The sequence below is a fragment of the Prionailurus bengalensis genome, chromosome B2, assembly GCF_016509475.1.
Source record: "Prionailurus bengalensis isolate Pbe53 chromosome B2, Fcat_Pben_1.1_paternal_pri, whole genome shotgun sequence".
NCBI lineage: Eukaryota > Metazoa > Chordata > Mammalia > Carnivora > Felidae > Prionailurus > Prionailurus bengalensis.
In genome coordinates this window covers 95737242-95754045 of record NC_057349.1, presented here as the reverse complement: position 1 = coordinate 95754045, position 16804 = coordinate 95737242, and the positions used below count along the sequence as shown (strand labels likewise).

Genomic DNA, 16804 nt, shown 5'->3' with positions numbered 1-16804 from the left:
AAGTGTAGCAAATCCACAAAAAGTGGTAATGTTGGTCGTGGGATTTTACAGGAATAGTGGAATCGTAAAAGAAACAGCGGGCTGTGAGCGTGTTGACACTACCATCTTTTGAGATGCTAGATATGCAGCCACAGGAACTTGGCGAAGGTGAACGTTTCCGCGTAAATGGGGAAAGTGATTGTGACAAAAAGGGTGAATTTATCCCTGGCAAAATGGTGCTGGCAAAAATCTTAGCATTACAGGAACGCTCACGTTCCTGTAATGTTTCATGACATTGGAAGTGCAAATGATGAAATGCAAATGATGAAGTCGATCCCGACCCAGAAAGGCATGTGACAGTTTGCCAAGGTTTAGGAAAGATGCTCGCTTGTAAGCTCTATGTCAAGAAAGCGAGCACTATTCAAACTGTGCTTTAGTTTTTTACAGAATAATAAATAAGATGCTGGAATTCTCAGCGCTTCTCATGTTTTAAATTCCAGTGTACTAAATAAATTAATTTTGTTTACTTCATTTTCTTACGCATTTATAACTAAGAAAGAGTTTTTAATGTTTTGACAATTTTTAAAGACCACACCATTGATTATTAAGATCACTTTGCACGGTTTCATGGTGACTTTTCCAGTCCTGCACTACTATGCAAAGCCAGGCTTGCCTGTATTTGTCCATATAGTTGTTTTTAGATAGGAAATTAGTCCAAAATAAGCTGGAATTTAATGGCAATAATGAGAATAAAATAGAAGACCCACTTTCTCCCCCCGACTCCACCCTTGAAAACATAATTTTAGTAATTTTTAAAAACTGTGATCCATTTTTATCTTTGAGACTATACTATTACCATGGCAAAGAGGTGTTTGTTGTCATGTAGTATTTATTGAACTTTCATTATACAAAACAGGGCATTATCTGAGACTTCAGTAGTGCAAAAGGTACATACTTTATGACAGTGTGTATTGTAAATTAAATTTTGTCATTTCTCTTAATTTCTTAGATTTGAGTTACAATGAGTTGCTCCTTAGTTTTATATTTGTATGTTTGGTATTTCTTAATTGGATTGTAAGTTTTGCAAAGGCAGCCTTTCCCCTCCTTTATCTTACTGAGTATACAAATTCCTATTAAATATTTAAGAGACTTTACAATCCCTTAAGATATATTTCTTCCTTTTTCTTGCTGGCTATTTGAAGATGAATTGAAATTGTAGGAGACTTGTGAATAAGAAGATAACCTAAGGTGAAGAAGCCTGGAATCTTGTCAAGAGAGCAGGGATCTGAGAATAATTTGGCTTCAGAATTGAAGTAAATAATTTAAATGGGCATTCAAGTAGGTGTTCTTGAAATCTGTTGTGAACTGGGTGAGCCTGCTGTAGAGAGAGCTCAAGGATTCAGCAGCGGATTCTAAAGATGATTAAAATGTTTCACTTGGGGCATTGGAGGCTTGGGTGTGAGGGGCTGGTTAGGAGTTGTTTAGTCTCAACTCTCCTAGCAGCTCCGTAGGGCAACTCATTCAATCCCTTTGAGCTTCAGTTTCTTTATATGTAAAACATGAGCATATCTGCTATGTTCTCTTATAGGTGTCTTTAGAGGCTTTAATGAAACACACAGTTTATGGGAAAGTGTGTGAAAGGAAGTAAAGCTGTCTTGAAAAGAATTACTGAGAAGTCACTTTGAGACCCTAGAACAGGGGGTTGTCAGACTATGGTCATGCGTCAGCCACCAGTTTTTATAAAAACAGTCTTTATAATAAAGACTTATTAGAACCCTGCCACACCCGTTATTTGTGTATTGTCTGTGACAGCTTTCATGCTACAATGGCTGAGTTAATAGTTGTGACAGAGACCATGTGGCCCACAGCCTAAAATATTTACTCGCTCTGCCCGCTTTAGAAAGCATTTGCCAGCTCACAGAAGGTTGACTAAACCAACAGCTCGTATTTATCATTGACCTAAAGCATGACTCAGAATGTCACATTCAGAGTTTGGTATAACTTAATGTATCAGACTTGGTCTAATAACTGCCTTCATTGCTATTTTTTGGCGTAAAATACCTCTTTTCCTATTTTTGTCTTAGCTCATATTCTTTCTTGGACATATGACTCTTTTAAAGTTAGCTTTATTAAGTTAAATTTTATTAAATTACTTTTCAAATTGAATTTCATTAAATCTGACTGGAAATGGTATGTGGTTAAAATGTACTTTCTTCCATTTTTATTTTTAGTTCTAAATTATTTTTTGTAGCAATTCTGTTTGGTCTGTCTTGCTTGTACTGGTAATGATTGAACTTACACTCAAAATCGTTTGTGTGGTATCCTGTGGGTACTGGAGACCTTGGTAGTTTATTTATTCTACTTTTTAAAATCTAAACTATTCATTTAGGAAATTTTTAGCTAAGTAAAGGCTGTTTGTAGGAAATCTATCTGGGGATAAAAGGCTGAATGTTACCTACATTAAAGTAAATTGATGAAAGATGGGTTTAGTAGTTCCTTCTGCCTAAAATGCCCTTTCCTTCTCTTTTGTCTAATTCCTACTTGTGCTTTCGTGCTTATTTCTCTCATCACCTGCTATGTGAAGCCTTCTTTATTTTTTTAGCCAACAGATATTTAAAGAAGATCTAACATGTTCCTGACACTACTAGGAGTTAGTGACCATCCAGCAGTGATAAAACAAACATGGACCCTGTCTGCATGAAGCTTATAGCCACATGGAGGCAGAACTACCCATGTTTTCATGTTGTCAGGGCTCCTTGTCTGCCCATATGCATTTTTGCCCTCCTATTTTATCATGCTCTCATATAGTTATGATTTATGTAATTCTGCTAGAATGTAAATTTCTCCTGGTTGGAGTGTATTATACATTTTGTAATCCCTACCATCTAGTCCAGTCTTAGGCATAGAGCAGACAGAGTTAATATTGACTGAATGACTATTTATTCCTTTTTAATACTGTAAGGAAATAATATCAATGGCTTTTTATAAATAGTTTAATACTAGTGTAAAATGGAGGAAGTATTTTGTTTGAATTTATTTATGGAAATGGATTTTATGTTTAAGAACTTTTCCGTCCAAAAGAAGGTCCTATTAATTTGTGAAAACAAAGATATTTCACCTTTTGATTTGTATAATTGTAAATTGGACAGAATTGAGACATAGCAGATGGTAAATGTATTTCATTCAGAACTGCACCTGTAGATCCTAACAACTAAACAACGATTTAAACAGTTTTTGAATACTTTCAAATGCTAATTTTAATTTTTCAGATCTGTGTGAAAGAGAAATAAGAAAAACTTTTGAAACCAAGAAAACTCATTTAAGACATACTGTGCCTTTCAGTGTTTTTTATGGGTTTTCATTTTAGATATAAGAGTATTTAACCTCCCTGTGAAACCACGTTAATGACCACAAAAAAGAAAAGAAAGTAACATTTTTATTATATATGAGGCTGTTGTCACTACATGTGCAGGCTATTTTCTATTAAATGTCAAGCGATTTTTCTTATAAGCTAGAGATTTTCTTATAAGCTAGAGATTTGAAGAAATCTCCAAAATATATTTTTACATATGACTTAGTTTTCAGCATTGGTTTTTTGAGTACGCTAAGAAAGAAAAGATAGCATTAAATAAATTCCATAGTCCTTCAAATAAATCTAAGTTTTGACTGATAAATCTGTTGAAAATTTACATTGTTTCTGAAGTATGGTTAATCCTTTTGAGCTAAGTAATTTTTTAGAGTAATCCATTATTTGGTAGTGAGCCATTTTAACCTAAAACTGGTTTTTAAAAGGAAATAATGAATCCTGAAAGGTGATTTTTAAAACAAGTCATAACATTTTGGAAATACTTTTGTTTGGGGGCGCCTGGGTGGCTCAGTCAGTTAGGTGCCCGACTTCGCCTCAGGTCATGATCTCGAGGTCTGTGGGTTTGAGCCCTGCATCGGGCTCTGTACTGATAGCTCAGAGCCTGAAGCCTGCTTCAGACTGTGTCTCCCTCTCTCTGCCCCTTCCTAGCTCATGCTCTGTCTGTCTCTCTCTCAAAAATAAATAAACATTAAAAAAATTTTTTTAAAAAAGAAAATACTTTTGTTTGTTAGGTGATGTAAAAGATAAATGCAATGGTTTTAACTCTTTGGAGGCTTGTATGATAGAGGCAGTTGGATTGTAATTGCATTGCTTTGTTTTTATCAGTTGCATGTAGTAGAATAAGTATTGGACTGAAGATCTGTTGGTCTGAGAAGGACCTGATCTTTATGTCTTATCAGTTGTGTGGTCTGGCAGATCACTTTCCTCTCTAAGCTGGAGTTCCTTATAAATGTGAATGCGGTAAGAGTTCACAAAAGTCACATTCAAGGACTATAAAGTCGTAATCATATATACCTGAATTCTAATGATTAGATCTTTTCAATTGATTCCAAAGGATTTCTTGGAAGAAGATTTACTATTGATGATCTCTCTCTCTTACCTCTCCTCTTTCTTTCTTCCCCTCCCCTCCCCCTCTTTCTTCCCCTCTTTCCCTTTTCCCTTCTTCCCTCTCCCTCCCTGTCCCTTTGAAGCAAGACTTGAGTGGAAGGTAACTTTCCAGAAATAATTGTGGTGTCATAGAAAGAGTACTAAAGCAGAGAGAGAAGAGATTTTAAGATTGAGCTCTGTGTCTTGAAGCTTCAATTTCTATGATGTTACAGTGTCAGATGCTGTTCTAGGTGTAGGTGGTATGGAAGGAGGTTCCTAAGAGGAGGCATAAGTACTTCTCTTGCGCCTTTTGTCTGAACGACAGGTCGATATTTGGTAAGCTTTCTGTTTGTCTTTAGCAAAATTCAGATTTTTACCACTTGTGAGAGCACTGAGTTTACATTGTGTAAATAAGAGCAGAGTAAATAGTATAATGAGCCCCCACATACCTGTCACCCAGCCTCAGCAGTTATCAGTATGTGGCCAATCTGTTTCCTCTATTACTTCTCGTCCCTCCCCCACGTTCAGTTTATAGGAATTTTTATCCTTTCATACAGTGCCACAAATATTGTTTATAGATTTATATTCTTCATAGATTTTATATTCTGATATTTAATGAAGGCATGCAAACAACATTCATTATACGAGAGTCATGCCCAGATCCTGGTAGTTTGGTTCAGCCAATTACAGGAACCTGTCATGTGCCTGGCACTGCACTAGGCATAGGGGCCCCTGGGGTGGATGTGACAGGCAGAGTCCTTTCTTCAGAGCTTACAGTCTGTTAGACGAGCCAGACATTAAACAGATAGCCTTTAAATAATTATCACATTTATAACTTGAGTTGTGGAGGAAAGAGGAAGGCATAGAAAGCAGGGTGGTTGTGATGAAAGTGTTCCAGGCACAGGGAATGACCGGGTTGGGCAGAGAAGCAATAAAGAGCTTAATAAGTTCTGAGAGCTCAGGGAGGCCATTCTGACGAGAGCATGGTGATCAAGACCGAGAGTGGCTAGTAAGTAACAGTCCAAATTAGGCAGAGACCTGACAGTGCAAGTTAGCCGAGACCCTGTCTATTCAGGACCTTATAGGCTATTTTAATGATATGGAACTTAATCCCTAGAGAGTGAGGTGGGGTAGATAGGGGACCACTGAAAGATTTTAAGTAAGACTATAACAGATTTTCTTTTTAGAGGCATGTCTTTGAATGCAATGTGGTTAACGAATTAATTCCTGCTGTATAACTTGGTCCGTATTTTATGGGTATCATTTTCACGCTAATTCATTGAACAAGTAGTTAGTGAATCTATGCTGGTGATAAAACAGACTGAAATTCCTACCCTTATGCAGCCACAATTCTAGTGGGAGAGACCGACAAGAAGCATATATACATAAGTAAAATGCTTCATGTGTCATATGATGATAAGCGCTGTGGGAGAAAAATAAAACAGGGAAAGGTGAGAGAGAACTGTGTGGGGATAGGGTGTTGTTATTTTAAATAGAATGGTTGTGGAAGGTGTCACTGATTGGGTGACATTAAATAAAGATCCAAAGCAGCATTATGCTTTATCTTGGGGTTAATACCTCCCTAGGCAGAGGGAACATCGAGGGCAAAGGCCCTGAGGTGAGAGAATGCTGGGCAGTTTCAAAGAATATAATCCTGTTTGTAGCTTTTTGAAATTACAGATAATGTAAGGGTTTTTTTCTGGCATACCTCTTTTTCTCTAGCCTTCTTGTCTATTTTCCCTCTATAGTCTCACTTTTGTTTTTTTCTGTGTAGCAAAAATGACACTCTTTTGTATCTACTTGTTTTCATAAGTCTCTTGGGATACAAAACATCCTTTTGGCAGTTGATTTTACACTATTTGAAAGCAATAAACAAAGTGTAAGAATGGATACCAGGAGGGATTGGACCTATTTATATTAAGGTGGTTAGGGAAGACCACTTTTAGGAGATGATATTTAACCTGAAGTCTTAAGGATGAGAACAAACGAACTGCCACTTCAGGAATAGCGTGCTTCAAGGACACGAGACAACAAAGAGTTTGGTATGTTTTAAGGAACTGGAGGAAGGCCACTGTGTCGTGGATAATAGTGACCACGAGGGAAGGGTGACATGAGGTGGGGTTGGAGAGATGGGAAAGAGCTAGATGATGCAGGGCCTTGTATAGGCCAAGGAAAATAATTTAGATGTTACCTGCGATGGGAAGTCACTGGAGAATTTTTAAGCGGGAGAGTGATGAGATACAAAGAGGATGTAAGAACATTCTGGCTGCTGAATGGAGGATGGAAAAGAAGGAGCCAAGATTGGAAGTGGAGAGGCTGTAGTAGTAGGTCCAGGTATAAGATGAAATGGAGAAAAGCCTGTAAATTTGGGGTTTATTCTGGAGGTAGAATGGACAGAATCTGTTAGATTGGCTGTAATGTTGGGGTGAAAAAAAGGGAGAGAATCATTTCTGGATTCTGACTGGGACAGCTAGATGGATAGTGCTGCTTTATACTGTGATATGAAATAACTAGATGGGGAACAGGTTTGGGGCGGGGAACCGACCCTAACTGAGGAGGTCAGCTTTGAGGCTGAAAATCTGAGATGTCTCTGAGACATTCATGTGGAGCTGTGTTGTGTTAGCTATTGCTAGAGTTAGTTATTGCTACTGTGCGTGTGTGGCAGCGGATGGAGACGGCTTAATAAGTTTGCATTGAATGCCGCAGGTTCTCATTTCCTACTCGTTTACTTTTACAGGTGCCATCTTTATTATTTGTCCTTTAAGTCAGTGTCCCCAGTGATACACGGCCGCGAACTATGGAGCAATTGCATGTATTCCTGATGTTTGGCAGTTCTTTATACCCACTAACCATTGTGTGCTTTCCTTTCTGCATACAGCTGACTTTGTCATTTCCAGTATTTTGCCCGCCATACAGTAAGGTGGGTAAGTTCAGCCTAAAGCTGTGTGTGTGGCATTCCAGAATCTACAACTTTGTGAGAAAGTTGCTTAAAGCAAATTTGTAACCTGCTTGAGCATTCAATTAAGTTTTACTGTGAAACAGTCAGGTATTTTTTACTCTATTATGTTACATCTTTTAAATCAGTCTCTCAGTGTTCTACTTTCTGCAATTAAAAATAATGATGGAAATCTAAAAAGGTTTTGTATTTGTGTTTTAATATAAAGCTATACAGATACTTTGTTAGGCTTTTGGAGAAAGATTGCTCAAGGAATTGCATGATTCCAATGAATAAATACATTTGGTAATAATTTGGATCATAGCCTCTTACAGTTCTTTGGGTAGTGTTGGCAGTGAACATCATGAATAATAAAACTTGGTGAAAACATTTAGACAGTTACTTCATAATATCCTACAGATAATCCTAACAAAAGTTTTTGGCAACAGTCCATTAATAACAGTGAATGGTCATCTGTCCCAGCGTTCGTTGGTGGTAGAGAATACGTGAGATGCAATTGATATATGATAAATCAGTATGACTAGGTTAATTATCTAAACTCTGAATAATAATTGAAAATGTTTTGGTGAATTCCTAGCATTATAGGAACACAAAGATTTAGTTTTTAATGCGCTTTTAAGTATAATTTCAAATCATCTACAATGAAATGATTGCTCTATCATCTCTTTTATTTATATTTCATCCAGTTAAAAAACTGTCTAAAAATTTATACCTGCTAACATACTATCATTTTTTTCCTATAATGTAAGTGTGGAAAGATTTAAGAAGCTTTTCCTCCACCATGTAGAGGAAATGCAAACAAACATCTGTCTCATAAATGATTTTCACTGTTGGAGCCATGACCTGTCATTACTATTTGAATTTACAGCATGGTTTCTCTTGGAAAAAATTTATACACACACAATATATGCATATATAGTTCAACTTATTTTGTTTTTAAGTGAATGTTTTGTTTCGAAACTTAAGATATTTCATGACTTAAGAGAACAGAAAACCCCAGAGGTACTTACTTTCCTAACATTTTTTTGTTTTGTCCTTATCACTTTTCTTAAGAGTACTGTTTCTCAAAGTGTAGACACTTGGGTCCGAAGCATCAGCATTACCTAGGAACTAATTAGAAACGTACCCTAGACCAACTGAATCAGAAACTCTAGGGTTCCAACAAAAGGTCCCAGCAGTCTATGGATCCACAAGCCCTCCAGATGATGGTGATGCACTGAAGTTTGAGAACCACTGCACTGGAGTGGGACTCCTCAGCCTTAGCACTATAGATAGTTTGGAGTGGATAATTCTTGGTGTTGGGGCAGCAGCAGGGAGGGAGCTGTCTTATGCATTGTGAGCATTTGGCAGCATTCCTGGTCTTTCTCCCCACTCGCTAGATACCAGTAACACAGTACTCCCCACTGTCTATCATGACATTAAAAAATACCTCCAGACATTGCAAAATATTCCCTTGGGGGCAAAGTTGACCCATTTGAGAACCACTGCTCTAGAGAGAAGTGATGGATACAACTGCTTTTCCTTCAGAGTAGCAGTGACCACTTATGGAATACCCAGTTTCTGTGCTGGGTACTTTACATGAATTATCATTGTCATCAGAGCAGCCTTGCAGGATATGTTTGAAGGTTCATAGCCTGGGCCAACCCGTTGATGAAGTTTCTCATCTGTTTCACCAGGCCAACCCTTGAGAACTATTATACTCAGTTGTTACAGGGACTCATTTAGGGTATATTTGGAACAAAAGGAACTTGGCATATAAGTGAATTAAAGTTATTTTAACCAGTTAACTCTTCTTATCTATAAATTTAACCATGTGAACTTCTTATTGTAAACTTAGCCCTACGTGTTTTTGGATGGCTCTCATTGTATTTTTGCTGTAGTGACTGGCTGTTAAGTGACAAATGAATCAATAGTATGCTGTCATTTCAGTAAGACTGAAGTGCTGACTTTTTTTTAAATAACGTGTCTTCTATATTTTTCCTTTTCCCTCTTTTGCCTCCTTTCATCCCCCTCTCCACTGTGCAGCACTTGATCTAGTTCTGCATATCTTAGCCCTTTTTTCCTCTCTCTTCCCTCTCATTTAAATTGACCTAGTCTCTGACCCATTCCTTCATTATCTTTGTAGGGTCTGGATGGCCAGATTTACATTTTAGTTTAACAACTTGTAATTGCTACTGGCCAGTGTGTTACCTGTTTCCAGATACCTCTTTCATGCACTTTAAAAAAAATTTTTTTTATGTTTATTCATTTTTGAAAGATAGAAAGAGACAGAGTACAAGCAGGGTTGGGGCAGAGAGAGAGGGGGACACAGAATCTGAAGCACACTCCAGTCTCTGAGCTGTCAGCTCAGACTCGACGCGGGGCTCGAACTCACGAACCGCGAGATCATGACCTGAGCCGAAGTCGGACACTCAACTGACTGAGCACCCAGGCGCCCCTAACTTTTTAACAAAGACCTAGACATTAACTTTATTGAAAATTTCAGAATTTCAAGCCCCTTCTCCCCCACTCTTCCACTCCCCACTCCCCTGACCTTCTGTTTACTTTGTGTCTGCCAGTGCAGACCAGTTTTGGTTAGTGACTGTGGTAATGACTTCTGGATGTCAGAATTCTGTATATTAGAGATGTTCTTGTCTGAACCAGAGAAGTGACTATAGCTGTACAGCAGTGCTAATTTCTTATTATTCATGTCTCTTCTCTTTGATTGCTGTAGAAACTGTCAAAGATTCAGAAATTCTTTTATGTGAAAATCACATTTACAATTATTAAACCATGCCAGTATTTTAATTTGTATGCAGAGAGTTGCAAGATTTTAACCCCAAAACTAGAATAGAAATAGTTAATTTAAAAAGTGAGTGCAAAATAAACAAATTTTTTCATCTAAGATACAGTGTGTTCCCTCAAGTCCTGATTATTATCTTCAGAGTATCTTTCTGTATAATAAGCATTTCTTACCACAGGGTCCCTTTAGAATTAAGGCTATCCTTGATACCTGGGCTTTTTTGACATATAGCTTATTTCTTTCCCACTAGAAGGATATCAATAAAATACCCCAAACCGTATTTTTAATTGGAGTTGATTTCATAAAATATTTAACCAAAAATACTTCATTTTGAATAGCTTTAAGCCATAGTGAAAGCTAAACAAGAAAAAGAGCCACAAAAACGTGGCTCTTTTTCTTAAACTAGCTTCTTGGTTTTGTTAACATACACCTCAGATTTTTCCCTACAGTATTGTGCTGTTAGCCAGCATTTTTTTTTTCATTTATTTTAAGGTGAGAAATTTTTTTTAATGTTCATTTATTTTTGTGAAAGACAGAGCAAGCAGAGGAGGGGCAGAGAGAGAGAGAGAATGAGAGAGAAAGAGACTCCCAAGCAGGCTCCACATTGTCAGCGCAGAGCCTGATGTGGGGCTTGAACTCACGAACCATGAGATCATGACTTGAGCTGAAATCAAGAGTTGGACCCTTAACCGACTGGGCCACCCAAGCACCCCAAGGTGAAATTATTTGTATGTAGGATTTTAAAACTCTGAGAAAACATCTTTTACATATTTTTTTTGCAAGATAAAAAGTATTGATATTTGTCCACTCAAAATGTAAGGAGAGGTTGGATGAGAGAGCAGTCAGTGCTCTCTAATCTCTAAGAAGTAGGAGGAGAAAGAAGACAATTCCATAACCTTATTGAGTTAAGGGGAAAAACTTTAAACTTAGAAGTTTTCTCACCCATATTTTTATAATAATTTATTTTCAGGTGTTACTACACTCAAAAGAATACCATATGGCATTTAAATATTTGATTTATAGGGGTGCCTGGGTGGCTCAGTCGGTTAAGCGTCCGACTTCGGCTCAGGTCATGATCTCGCGGTCCGTGGGTTCGAGCCCCGCGTTGGGCTCTGTGCTGACAGCTCAGAGCCTGGAGCCTGTTTCAGATTCTGTGTCTCCCTCTTTCTCTGACCCTCCCCTGTTCATGCTCTCTCTCTGTCTCATAAATAAATGTTAAAAAAAAAAAAATTTTTTTAATATTTGATTTATAAATCAGTAAGTTTAGAAACACTGCTAGAATAATTTCACATTTAGTAACTATTCTCATTTTTACCCTTAGGATTCTTAGAAATCCTGATTAACTTTTTTGCCTTGTAGGGTACATTATATATATGACTTGTCACTAAAAGCTACTGAATACATTTAAAATAATAGTATTTAGTCCAAACTAAACTCATTATAGGACATAATAAAATGTGTAAAATACTGGGTGCACCCTATTTTGTAAGGTATGTATATAATGTTAGGAATCAACTTTGTTTTGGCAATGAATGAGTTATAATTAATTTTGTATTAAATGCCACCTGAATAATCCTAGTAGCTAATAATTGAACTATGATTGAATTTTCCAGTTTCAGACATCATTGTCCTTGTCTTCTTTTAGGAGGTGGTTCCTAATTGAGTGACATTTTCCTTGGTTATCACAGTGCATATCTACTTATTCTTTGAAAAAATTGTGCCTTCACGAACATGTTGAAGCAAATAGTATTTATTTCTGCACTAGCTGCTGCTAAGTGTTCAGTATTGTCATCTGTAACTGTGAAAGGAGACAAGATTTGTTAAACTATTATACCTGACACTTCTATGAGTTTTGAAGTCCGGAACTCTGGAGTTTTCGATAACATAAACATTTCATTTGTTAATAATTTCCTGGATTCCTGTTAATTATAGGTCATTGAATATATTCAACTTGGAGTTTTACCAAGCAAGCAGTGTTCTTATTTATAGAAATGTAACTCAAAGTTTTCTGTGATATGGTATTGTATCCCTGAGAGTCTACTGGCTGGATGATGTCAGGTAAATAATTTACTTGCTTTGAACTTCAGTTTCCTCCTGTGTAAAATGAGGTTAACTATTCAGTAAGTTGCTATGAAAACCAGACAACATGAAACCCATATAGGGTTTTAATATTTTCTTAATGTTTTTAAAACCCTAGCTAAATTCTGTGCAAGTATGTTTTTACTAATAAAACCCATCTCTGAGGTCTTACTATAATTAGAACCCACAACTTTTCACTCTAGCTTTACTTCAGTGTGTTGTGTTGTTTAATACTGCTTCTTTACCAGCCTTCCTTCAGCATGCTTTCTACTTACGTGTCTGTCACGTGGTCATCTGCCTTTTAAAGACATGGGGTTGGGGTGGAGAGGACTTGGGCCCTTAAGCACTGCCAGTGCAAGATAAAGGACAAATCAGACCTGTTAGAAGTTGTGATAATTTTACATGTGTCAGTTTGGTTTCTCCAACTACATATTAAGTGAAGGACAGAACCTATTGTGTACTTATTTTTTTTAATTCTTTACAGCTTTCAGTACTTAATGAAGTACATAGATAGGAGCAGATAGTTTGATAGATTTAACTCTGTGCAGATGCTACAGAGTAAAAACTTGTTTGAGCACTGTGTCACCTTTTCTTTTCTCTTCCATGCCTAGAATTAAACTGGAAACTCATAGAATGAACCATTTGCAAGTTAGGAACTTCTTGTAAAGGGATATTTTTCACGTAGTTACCATGGAGAGGTTAGATGGCTTTCAAGTAGAACAGAATTTACCTGGAATTATATTACACTTACTAAACTCTTGTGATGTCCTAGGTCTGGATACTTTTACATGTAGTATCTCAGTAATTCTTCACATGAATTAGGTAAACATTATCAACTTTGAAAAGAAGGAAATGAGCTCACGGAACTAGTAAGAGATGGGACAAGGATTTGAACCTAGACCTCTAATTCTAAAATGATTGTATTTTCCATTACATCTGGGGGTTATGAACTCTGGCTTCATATTAGAATCATCTGAAAGCTTCCAAAAATTACAGTTGCCAGGGCATCTGAAATAAGTGGTCTGGAGTGAGTCCCTGACATTTGTAGTTTTGTAAACTCAGGTGATCGAAGTGAGCAGCTGAAGCTGAGGAATGTTGCATTGAACATGGTGTCCCCCACTACCCCCCCCTTTTTAAAACTTTCGTTGTCAGTGAGTATTAATGGAATTTTTCTCATCAAAAGCACAAAGGATTTGCATTAGAATAAAGACAATATCCTGTGTAGTAAACATTGCACAGATATGGTGAACATAATGGATGTATGTTTTTCTCTGCCAGTCTTTCAAAAATTAAAATAGATTTTTGATTTTGTCTTAGGATTTTAGTGTGTTCTCTGAAGTGAAAATGAGCCTGCTGTATTTGTTTCTGGCCTTCTGACTTTAGGAAAGTGATAAGTTTTAATTTAGCCTAAGAGGAAGAACATTTTCTCAATTTACAGTAGCTTTGAAAGGTAATAAATCAGATTATTGGTTATAAATCTACAGGTGATATACACAGGGATACATTTAGTTAATTACTCTTGGCTTACCACTGTGCTACAGCTCTGTAAATCTCTGGCAAACAAGCTACTTTAAAGATTGTCTTTTAGATTAAATGAAGACTTAATTATAATTGAAGATCATTCTTTTTTTTATATTTAACATGAGCACATAGAATAAGTTTTTTTTAGCATCATGAAATTTTTGAGTTTTCAGTCCCTTTTATGTAATCATTGGCCCAATTTCAAAATAAATATGAAATAAACTTTTCTTAATTGGCCAGAATACAGTTACTGAATTCTGTCTACTTAAGAATAAAGTCAATTACTGGGATTGACTGTTGGAATACATTAGAGATGTTATAACCTGCAGTTATAGTTTATTGTGATGTTGAAATTAAAATTTACAGTCTGCTTTTTCCAGGTCCTAGTAAGATTAGTTTTCTTTAATTTCCAGCATTATATTTTAAGCCATTTTTAAAGTAACTAGTTTTTTCTGTCTCTGTTTATAGATCTGTGCTGTAAAGTATAACAAATCTGAGCCTCTCATCCTCCCAGATTAACGAGAAACCTCATTTTCCCCCCACCATGCTTATCCCCTCTCTCATAATATTTTAAGACATGTTAGGAGAAGGAGGGATGAGGAGGAATTGTTATTAGATCTTACAGATAGTAGAGGTAGAACTCTGACTGACCTGCTAAGACTTGAGGACTTAGATGTTTACCTAGATGTTCTCGGACCACTGTTCCTGTCCCCACCACATTTTATGATATGGCTGGAGATTAATGCAGTTGAAATTGACGGAAGGTGAATGATGACTAAACTGTTCCATAGAGTGAGAAGATAGGTCTTACATGGTAGCAGAAATGGTTGGAGGAAGGAAAAGGGGTCATGAGGAGAATTTGGTATTATAAAGTGTTACAGCTGGATTGTATTATGGCTTTTAATCCCCCACCTGGGTAGGAAAGGCCACTCAGTTGCGTAACTCCAGGAGGCAGCACTCACACAGAGTTGGATGTGAGTGGTGTGAACTTCCTGGCCCTGAGACAGACTGAGTGCTCCGGCAGTCTTGTGATGATGGGGTTTTGGCAGAACCATTTTCCCATACTGGGTTTGACACTTCACACACCTTGCTGCTGAATCTGGAAGCTCAGTGTCTTCTCTTGTTGACTCTGAAGCAGCCTAAGAGATCACTTAAATGTAGTTCTTACTTTGTGCAGGATACTGTTGTATTTTGCATGTATTAACTAATTTATGTCTTGGGATGACTTTATGAATATGTACGGTTAATGCCTTCATTTTACAGGCAGTTCCATTCACAGGAAATGAGAAAACAAAGTTTGAACGTATCTTGCTCAAACTTCTGCAGCTATTAAATGACCAAGCTAGGGGGCAAACCCGTGCAGTGTGGCTCAAGTGTCTGCTTTTCCCACCATGCTATGTTACATTAGAGATTCCTTCTTTTTATTGTTCCCCATTCCCCTAAATCAGTCAGTCAGATAGTTATTTAGTCACTTAAACATTGAGCATTTACTTTGTGCCAGGAACTTTCTGGAGCTGAAGACAAAAGGCCTTGCCCTCATGGACCCTATATTTTATTTGGGGGAGAGAGACAAGAAATAATAGACATGTAAATTGGGTGGTTTTAAATAGTGAAAAGTGTTTAGATAGAAAATAGAACATTGCTTTAGTTCTAATTGAGGGGATCTTAGGCGGTGGTACTTCTGTTGTGACTTGAATGATGAGAAAGCAGCAGCTCATATGTGAAGGTTAGAAAGGTAAGGATTCCAGGCTATGAGATGGTACATGCTTGGTGTTTTTTAGGGACAGAAAAGAAAAATCTCATGACTTGGAGCTGAGTAAGTAAACAGATTGGTGGGCAGTGAGATCTCAGAAGACTTCAGGAGTAGCTGTGTTGCCAGGGGGTGAGAGGGAAAGATGTTACGGTTGCTCGCATGCAGTTTGGGCAGGGAGCAGTCTGCCCCTGTTGCAGGCAATAAGGAGGTTCAGTGGAGTTTTAAGTAATGATTCTAGTACTTCACAAACCGTATTGTTAAAGTATGTCATAAAGCATTGTTCCTTGTGGCCCTTTGGAAACATGGTTGGAAAATTATCCATGTGATTTGCTTTATGTTTTAAAAGACCACTGTGAATGCTATGTAGCAGGGATACAAGTGGAAGGACAGAGTCCAATTAGGCGGTCACAGTGGTTCAGTGAGAGATGACAGTGCTTATGAAAAGTTGTGGCAGTGAATACAGAGAAGAGAAATCATGCTGTCAATATATATGTATTGATTACCCTCCTTGTTGTCAGTTGCCTAGACGGTAGCACTTCTGTTGTAGAGCAGAGAACATGTCTCCTCACAGTTTATTCTAAGACAGTTGATAGTCCTGGTTGAAATTTTCCTGAGATCCAGGTTTTATTACTCTTTTGATTCACTCAAACAACAAATTCCCTAGGGTACAGTCTTCCTGCCAAGATGGGTGTTTCAGTGTGGGATTAGGGATCAGCCTTCTCCAGGACCAGCACTCCTCTCAGCCTTCATGCAGCGCCAGCCATCTGGTCCTGTTGTCTGTCTTCATGATGGATTCTCAGGGACCGTGAAGGCCTTCCAAGGCTTCTTTGCTTTGGTTAGGGCCTCCTCACCAGATCTAGCTCAGGACCTTTAAACCTCAAAGAGAAGGGTTCACAGAAATTGTGTTGAGCAGCATCCAAGCACCAGTGGATGTGTTACTGTGGAGAGATGCTCCCTGCCATGGCTCAGCCAAACACCTGTTAACCCAGGATTCTTTTAATTTGACTTGACTTAGAAGACAAATGAGTGTCAAGATACTGGTCACCTATTTAATGCACATGTATTTGGCAACCTACCAAGTAATTATTAATTTTTTCCACTCTTGTTTTGCTTTACAAATGTGTTTCCATATTCCATATGAAGAAATTAATTCAAATAGGTTTATACTTGGATATACTGTCTGTTACATATTTTGAAAGCCTCTGGTCAAAACACTACATGTATTACAAGGCCATTTGTAGTACTGATTTGAATTATACTGTCGATAAGTGCATAACTTCG

The 16804-nt window shown here is 37.5% G+C and overlaps 1 protein-coding gene across 3 annotated transcripts in view; it reads left to right on the top strand.

Moving 5' to 3' along the window:
• Window positions 1–16804, top strand: part of ATG5 (autophagy related 5) — a 129793-nt gene that overhangs the window by 54234 nt on the left and 58755 nt on the right. The gene's annotated exons all lie outside the window — the stretch shown is intronic.